This window comes from Phaenicophaeus curvirostris, unplaced genomic scaffold (genome assembly GCF_032191515.1).
Source record: "Phaenicophaeus curvirostris isolate KB17595 unplaced genomic scaffold, BPBGC_Pcur_1.0 scaffold_160, whole genome shotgun sequence".
NCBI classification, from domain to species: domain Eukaryota; kingdom Metazoa; phylum Chordata; class Aves; order Cuculiformes; family Cuculidae; genus Phaenicophaeus; species Phaenicophaeus curvirostris.
The window spans coordinates 131,008-137,203 of record NW_027206780.1 but is presented as its reverse complement, the minus strand read 5'-3'; the positions used below and the strand labels follow the sequence as shown (position 1 = coordinate 137,203).

The following is a 6,196-nucleotide window of genomic DNA, read 5'->3' as shown; positions in this document are numbered from 1 at the left end:
CTGATTTCTTGGCTCTTAAGGAGTTGCCACATTTTCTCTTCCTATGACTTTGTTATTATTATAGAAGTTAATTGTATAAGCCTATGGAATGTCAGGCCAATACCATCATCCTAGAATTGTAAAGTGGTATGTTGACATATCTTTCATGGTTATAAATTTTCATTAAGGTTGAAATGCCACTTTCATTAATCTGTTTTTAGATCAACAGTATCTGTAGCAGAAAAAACCGACCTGTAAAACTGTATTTGAAGACCATGCGAGAAATAGAATAAAAATTGAGAAGTGAATGTAAGAAAGAAATGTGTATTTTGTGTATGAGGTTCCAGCAGCGGTTCAGCAGTGTCTGTTACATCACACCTTGCGTGTTGGATGCCCTCAGGAATGGTTGGCAGAGAAACTTGTCTCTGGTTTTGGTGGTGGCAGTTGTAGTGTGGTAGCCACTCACCTATGCTGAAGTTTTTCACGGACAGATATTCAGTGCCCCTTCAGAAGTACTTGTCCCACAGGGTTTTGGGGTGGCAGTGGCTTTCTTGCCAGCTGCTGGGTTTAGAGGTTGATGGAAACCCAAATAGCTTGCCAGCAGAAAGAAAGAGAGAGATGGAGGGACTTGAGGGTCATGCTGCGTGTAGGGAGCAAACATTGCAACTCCACAGTCTGGCCTTAGTTGTCCCTCTACAGAATTAAACCAAGGAAGCTGAACACCTGACATCACTAAAACAAGTAGCTTCCTGGTTGGAATGACAACCAAGCTAAAGGGATGGGTCAGGGATCTGAGAAGAGTTCATCCACCTGTTGTGGCGATGTACTGGTGGTGCCGTTCAGAAGCTATATATTGTGCACAATGTGGTAACATGCAAACTAAGCAGGGAAGTTAGCAGTTAAAAACTTTGCTCTTACTCTGGTAAGTGCTATATTAAAATGATAGTTTTTCTTCACAAAATCATGCTGTGCTGTATAGGGTTGTCTTGGTTTCCTTGAAGCGTGTTTGAGAGTTACGGCAGAACTGGCAATATGACCTATGTCAAACACACCACAGCCTGGGAAACAGGTTTGGACTCCAAGGTTGCGCCAGGAAGTTTTCCTTTAAGGGGGTGTAAAGCAAAAATGGGCACCTTTTACTCGGTGGCTGTGGCCTGGTGGTTGTAGGTGGGTCCTGTTAGGTAACATGCTACTGCCAGCCAGATGGCTGCAGAGAGCAGCTGCTGCAGAAGCCAGTGCGTGTGTTTGTATAGCCATTGCTGAGCGAATGCATACCTCTGTCTGGGACCAGGATCGGCTTTTCAAACCTCTTCAGTCATGTTTTCCTTGAACCGTCTCCAGCTGGAGCAGAGCAAATGGCGGGCTGGTGGAGGTCTCTTCTGCAGTGGGAGCAGAGCCAGCTTATGATCGAAAATGCAGTGTGAGCTTGTTGCTAGTGGGGTTTGTTTTAATTCAGTTGCTCCTCCCTCCACCCCTGCAGCACTGACCAGGCTGCTTCCCTTTCTGCTTTCAGCAGCCATTCCAGCCCTCTGTTCCCTGCGATAGATTTAAGCGGGATCTTGCCTCCTGCGTTCAAAGACTCCTTTACCGCCTCCCCTAGTGTCAGATCGTGCTGCTCTCGCCCACCCATAAGGTGACGGGGGACAGGACAAGAGGGAATGGCCTCAGGTTCTGCCAGGGGAAGGTTCAGGCTTGACATCAGGAAAAGAATTTTTTACGGAAAGGGTCATTGGGCACTGGCAGAGGCTGCCCAGGAAGGTGGTTGGTTCACCTTCCCTGGAGGTGTTTAAAGGATGGGTGGATGAGGTGCTGAGGGGCATGGTTTAGTGAATGATAGGAATGGTTGGACTCAATGATCCTGGGGGTCTTTTATAACCTAATGATTCTGTGATTCTGCCTCTCTTTCCTGACAGCCCAAAAAGCCAGTCTGGAGAACGTCCTTGCTGCAGAAAACCTGGCAAAACTCTCGCAGAACAGTCCCGCTTTTTCAAAGTCCGGTATTCTTCCGTCCCGTCATGAGGAGTAATGGTGATTTTCTTGTGCTTCTTATTGCCTCCTCAGTGTCTGTCCTTTACTTTAAGTGTGGCTCAACTGGTGCCTCGGGAGGTCATCGGGTGGGAAAGAGTAGCCGCTAAAATATTTCTCCTGTTAGCTCAAGGACTAAGGTATCCTGTGGTGGTGAGCTCAGGGCCAGGAGATGGAAGCGCGGCCTTTCAGAGGCTGCTGTACCCAGGTGAACCGCAGTACGCCTGCCTCCCTTGAGGAAAGCCTCCGTTGGGAAAACTCGGTTGCTTGTCCTCCCTCTGACAGCCTCAGAGTGGCAGGGAGAGCTAGAGGAGCGTGGTGGGCTTGGGCCCGTCTGGCACAGCTTAGAGCTTGCCGGGCGCTGGGGTGTCGTGAACGGTGATGAGAGCTGCAGGGGAGGGGGGGGTTCATTTCAAGCACAGTTACTTGGAGTATTTTGCCATTACAGCTCCTTCCTATTGCTCTGTCAGCAAAGAGTCTGACAGAATTGTTGGTGATGAGAGAGCCCCTGTGGGATCCCGACCCCTCTCCAGGGAGAGGGGGGGAAGTGACGTGGTGGTACCCTCCAGGCCAGCAGCGTTTGGCTCTGTGGCTTTCTCGGGACTCGTCTTTGTTAATCGCCATCGATCGAGTTGATAGCGCAAGCTGCAGCATTCTCTGCGTCACGTTAGCGCGTGATGGTATCGCGTTTAAGTCCATGCCAGATCGAGACGACAGTACTAGGGTGCGATGTGCTTCGCCAGCCAAACCTGTGCGAAGGGAATTGTTGCTTTCATCTTGGAGAACAAAATTGTTCCTTGCGCCGGCAACAAAAAGGGAGCTGTGAAGTAACCCCAAGAGGGATTATGCGAGAGCGTACTAAAGGAGCCAGCGTCGCTGTTGAGCTGCCTTCAGCAAGTTTCCCTGTTGCAAACTGACTCCTCGTTAACTTTACAGCTGCTCTGAAAAAAGCTCCCAAACCCAGTGAGCAAAACCAGCCCCGCAAACGACAGAGGCAGCTCTGCCGAGCTGGCTGGGTTTCCGAGCTCTACAAGCGTGGTTGTGGGAGTGGAACGATCTCTGTAAAATGCACAACCTCGTAGCATGCCTCGAGTCTTCCTGGTGGCTCACTCCAGTGCCCGAGGCAGCAAGCGCGCTTACAGACAGGCGCCTGCCTGCCCTCTTCGCACTGGTGATCCCCCCTACCCCGCCACACTGCCAGTTTCACCCTCATCAAAACTGCAAGCGTCAAAACTGCAAGCGTTTGCTTCCTTTTGGCTTTTGATTGCTGTTTTCACAGGTTCATGAGGCAAACCCGGTGTGCAAATAAATACCACAGTGTAGGAATGAAGCCCGGCGACCGGCCACTGACCGTGCTGAAGTCTCTTGATGTCTCAGGTAGATGTCTACGCGTATGGGCGTGCGTGTGATCTTAGGAGGGAGGTCTCATTGCTCTCCGCTCTCTTGATAAGCAGAGAAGAGTGGGAGCAGTTGCTTTTGTGCGGCTGCTCAGTCTCGATCCTACGCTCAGTTCCGTTCTTGTTATGCTTGATGTGCGGGTGGGGGTGACCTGCGTCTGAGGCACGGCACACGGGCAGTGCCATGTGGTCTCCGTGGCCTTGCTTCATGTCCAGGCATCTTGTCCTCTGGAGGCCAAACCAGGCTTTGTTCCTTCCTACAAATATCGCGTGCCTGAACTAAACCAAAATGCCTCACCCGATCGCTGCCCGTCTCTGCCGGGCTGAGTCCCTTTCCTGCAGAGGCTTTGGTGACAGGCGCTTGCTGAACGGGCGCCGACGCGTGTGTCTGGAAGAGCTGCCTCGCCGTCGCACCTCTTGCTTCCAGACGTGTGTTTCTCAGGCCTGTAGTCTGGGCTAAGCTCGAGTTGCGTGCAGTGACGTGGTTCCTGCCAGCCGGCGCGTTGCAGGTCTGACCCCGGCAAGAGATGAGGCGTGCCGGGGGGAGCCTTCTGTGCCTCAGGAGGAGGATAAATAGCAGGGTGCCCGGGCTGCTTTGCTATGCTGGGCTGTCACGTGGGTGTGATTTAGAACATCTTAGTGTAACGAGTTTACATGGGGTAAGGCTCGGTTTGGTTTTGTTTCGTCTAACAGAATAACTATTGAAACGAATCCCGTTCTCTCTGGACTTTTCCGAAACTTGGGCCGGTGACACTGCTTTCCGTCTGGCAAAACTTCTGGTTCCTTGCGGTTTCCTTTCGGGGGGGGATGAGTGAAACCCTTGGCTGTTCTTTTGAAGGAGATTCTCTTCTCGGCTTGCTTTGGGTGGGCTGTAGAGCGGGGGCTGTGCGGGAGTTGGAAGGTCAGAGAAGGAAACGTGGGTGAAGGAGGAAAGCGTTTTTGTCCTGGGGCTGAGGGCCCGTCACCCTGCTAACGATCCTTTCTGTGTGTTCCCTCCTGCAGGTCTCCTCGGTGCCACGTGGGAAGCAGATTCCTCTCCTCCTCCTACCCACGCCCAGGCTGAAGGTGCTGTCCACATTAAAGCTTTTGATCGGTCGCCGACTGCCGTACGCGTTTTGCTTATTCAGTGTTGGAAATGAAGAAAGAAGGTGGTGGAGGCCGTTCGGGGCGCGTGGCGATGGCGCCGCGAGCCACAGTCTGGCACGGGGAGCGCTGTGCTGCGCAGGCTCCGAGTTGGCAGCCGGCTGCACGCTGTACGGGCGGCCGATGGGCTCGGACGGGCTCGCTGGCGGCCGGGGGCACGTGCCGGATCGCGATGGCGTGCGGGTGTTCGGCAGGGAAGTGTTCTCGCTGTCGATGCGTCTGCCGCTTCCAAAGTCCCCTCGTGTCGGACTGGAATTCCGTGTCCTTTCCCGCAGCGGGTCAGTTGTTCCTTTCCAGCCTGCCCGTATGGCACAGCCGCAGGGCCTCCCGTCGGAACGGCGTCCGTCGTCCGGAGACGGCGTGCGGGAGCGGGGAAAGCCGCGGCCTTTCCCCTGGAGGCGCCACCTCTCCCTTTCAGCCGCCGCTCGGAGGTTTCCCGGCCGCAGAGGGCTCGGAGAGCGGCCCCTCGGCGGGGAGAGCGGAGCCCGCGGCCGCCGCGGTGCCCGTGAGCGCAGCCCTGCTCGCCGCGGGACTGGAGCGAAGGGACGGCCCGGGGGAAGGCAGGCGCGGTCTGCGCTGCTGCGGAGCCCGGCAGCGGGGGAGGGTGTGCGGGCAGCGCCGCGGGAGCTGCTGCTCCGGGCGGTTCGGCGCCCGTCGGGATCGAACCCGCGACGGGAGAAAACGGTAAAAACGGAATCGACGGCAAAAAGAGCTTCGCCCGGCTCGATGCTGCCGCGTTGTGGCCGCGGGGCGGTACTGCAGCCCGGGGACGTGTGGCGACTCAGTGCTGCCGTGCCGTGGCCGCGGACGGTACTGCAGCCCCGGGCGGGGGGGCACAGGGGCCCGATCATTGACCATATAAGGGCAAACCGGGCCAAGTGCCATAAAAACGAAAATTGCCATAAAGGGGCAAATTGAGTATGTGAGGGCGAACTTGGCCAACTGCCGTAAAAGAGCAAATTGACCATATAGGGGCAAATTGCCATAAGAGAGAAAATTGACCCTGTAAGGGAAAACTGGGCCAATTGCCATAAAAGGTCAAATTACCATATAAGGGCAAATTGAGCACATAAGTGCAAACTGGCCAAATTAACAATAAGAGGGCAAATCGTCCATCAAACGGGCACAGGCCACGGCACGGGCAAAGCGGGATCCAGAGGCGACCAATCAGAGTGCGGAGACACAGCCAATCGGAAGGCAGCGCGGTCAAGGTGGGATCGAGAAGGGACCAATCAGAGCGCGGAACGCACAGCCCTGCGATGCCCAAGGCAACGAATGGGGGGTGCCAAGTGCTGCCGCTCCGTGGCCGCGGAGCGGTACTGCAGCCCGGGGCTGAGGGGGACGGGACGGCCCACAGGGGCGGGGCGGGGAGCAGGGCGGGGCGCGGGGAGGGGAGCGGTGCAGAACGGAGAGGGACAACGCCCCGCGTCCCCCTTTGAAGACCCCCCGCCCCTGTCCGCGGTGCACGAGTCCCCTCGGCTCGGCCCCGCGCGGCTCGCTCAGGCTGCGTTAGGATCTGCTCGGTGCCGGCAGGCTGCCGTTGAAACGGGCCCCGCGGGGACAGCGGGCGCCATGCTAAACGGAACGCAGTAGCTCCATGCGGTGCGCCGCCATGTTGTACGGCACGCATGCGCAGTGACTGCTAATGGGCG

General features: G+C 55.7%; 1 long non-coding RNA gene across 1 annotated transcript; it reads left to right on the top strand.

Moving 5' to 3' along the window:
• The first annotated feature begins 1,581 nt into the window (after positions 1-1,581).
• On the top strand, positions 1,582-4,493 carry LOC138734716 (uncharacterized). Its single transcript, XR_011339622.1, has 3 exons — positions 1,582-2,007; positions 3,284-3,381; positions 4,404-4,493. It is a non-coding gene; the product is annotated as an uncharacterized lncRNA (long non-coding RNA).
• Positions 4,494-6,196: the final 1,703 nt, after the last annotated feature.